General features: G+C 38.0%; 1 pseudogene and 1 gene segment (V, D, J or C); both read right to left on the reverse strand.

The window, feature by feature from the left end:
- The window catches only part of LOC105992511, an 854,274-nt gene that overhangs the window by 814,273 nt on the left and 37,659 nt on the right, over nucleotides 1-2,342 (reverse strand).
- The window catches only part of LOC105992449, a 17,368-nt pseudogene continuing 15,651 nt past the window's right edge, over nucleotides 626-2,342 (reverse strand).

The raw sequence follows: 2,342 nt of genomic DNA on the forward strand, positions 1-2,342 counted from the left end.
CCCTATTTAAACAGTGTGTTTTTTCCCTTCCCCTTTACAAATTATATCAACATCAAATACAGTGAAAGCAAGGCTTATACTCTGGGGGAAGTACATACAAAACAACAAAGAAATCATCATATAAATATGTTGGAAACAATCACAAGAAAGAAAAAAAAACATTTGAATCCTTATCTTGGGGTTCATTTCACCTAACATCAACTTGTCTGACAGTTTCTGTTTGTCTCAGACATATATTAGTTATTGCAAATAAGGGAAACAATGGGACATATATTTCTTCTTTTTACATGAAAATTAAACATTTATTACTGGAGAAGAGAAAAATGTACACAGAAAATCTATATTCTTTCTGTTGAAGCACTGGTTGTAAAATAAGGTCCAAATGCCAACTTTGAAGATATTTACAAGAATAACTTAATACATAACCATTTCCTGTGAGGTGGACTTTTTAAAATACAAAGTCTCTACTGCAAACTAACTACAGTTTCTAAGAAGATTAGAGAAGTAGTAACAAAAGATGTATTACATTTTATGCTAAATATAAAAGGGATACAGTTATGTGATTCTTAAATGTTTAATTGCTTGATTTGAACAGATTAATGAAAAAAATCAAGACAGACTGGCTTTAAGATTCTTTGTATTCAATTCTTTCTACTTTCACATCATCTCCAATTAGCTGATAGAGGTATGTGACCACTGTGGAAGCCTGGATGTCCAAAAACACAAACGATGGAATACTATTTGTTTCCAAGGCATTCTATGCCTCAGTGGCAGAACTTGGGTTAATGTAGAATTTATTTTCATGTTCAAATGCTTCACATTTGTGAGTGTGTCCTGAGATAAGAATGTCCACATCAAAATTCCTCTGCAGCAGGACCAGGCTGGCCAAGTCTCCCCACCAAATGACCTGATGTCCGTGGATCAAACAGATTTTGAGCTGTCCCACAGTCACAAATTTCTGTTCCAGGTAATTCAGGTTCTCATCGAAGTCTCCCCTCACGATATGGACGTCAACAGCCAGAGTCTTGAGATAGTCGTAACTCTCTTTGGTGCAAAGGTTTCCAGTGCAGAGAATGTGCTGTATCTTCCCCGGTGCCAACAGTTTTTGGAAATTAGCCGGCAATTTGCTCCACCGGTGAGGGATATGCAGATCTCCTAACACCAACACCAACTTGGCATACAAAGAGCAATCTTCACTCTACAGAGATTCTCTTCAGATATGGATTGATACAGTTATTGTGGGAAGCATCCTGTCATGCCGCTTCGCTGGCTCACCGCCAGCACCGCAGCCCTCTTCCTCTGACTTGACCTGTATTTCTTTGGGCCTGGCTTACTTTACTTTATATAATTTTTTCCAATTATTTCCATTTTCTAACAAATGAGGCAATGCCATTCTTTCTGATGGAGGCATAGAATTCCATTGTGTATATATGCCACATTTTCTTGATCCATTAATCTACTGAGAGGCATCTGGGTTGGTTCCATACTTTAGCTAGGGTAAATGATGCTGCAATAACATAGTCAAACTGGTAGCTTTACTGTGGACTTGTTTGTGATCATTTGGTTAAATGCCCAAAAGTGGAAATGCTGGGTCATAGGGGAGCTCTACTGGAGTCTTTTGAGGAACCTCCATAATACTTTCCAAAGTAATTGAACAAGTTTACATTCCCATCAACAATGCAGTGAGGTTCTCTTCTGTCCACATCCCCTCCAGCATCTGTTGTTATTAGAGTTCTTGAGTATAGCCATTCTAACTGGGGTGAGGTGGTATCTCAATGTTGTTTTGATTTGCATTTCTTTTATAGCTAGGGAGGTTGAGCATTTCTTCATGTGTCTATTGGCCATCCTTCTTTCCTCTTCAGAGAAGTTTCTCTTTAAGTCATTAGCCCACTTTTTGATTGGGCAATTCTCTCTTTGAGGATTTGTTGTTGGGGGATTTAATTTTTTGAGTTCCAGGTATATTTTAGATATGAGACCCTTGTCTTTTGTATGGCTAGTGAAAATCTTCCAATCGGTGGGCTTTCTATAGATCTTGATAGCTATGTCATTTACCATGCAGAAGCTCTGCAATTTCATGCAATCCCATTTGTCCCAACTTTCTTTGATTTGTTGTGTTTCTGGGTCTCTATTAAGAAAAATTCTGCCTGTGCCAAGGAGACCTAAGATTTCTCCTGTTCCATCCTGTAATGTTTTCAGAGTGTCTGCTTTGACTCTAAGGTCTTTGAAGTTGATTCTGGTGCAGGGTGATATATAAGGATTTAGCTTGAGTTTCTACAAGTGATTAACCAGTTTTGCCAGCACCATATACTGAAGAGGCTGTATTTCTTCCATTCTATTTTTTT

Source organism: Dipodomys ordii, unplaced genomic scaffold (assembly GCF_000151885.1).
Source record: "Dipodomys ordii isolate 6190 unplaced genomic scaffold, Dord_2.0 Scaffold84, whole genome shotgun sequence".
Lineage (NCBI taxonomy): Eukaryota > Metazoa > Chordata > Mammalia > Rodentia > Heteromyidae > Dipodomys > Dipodomys ordii.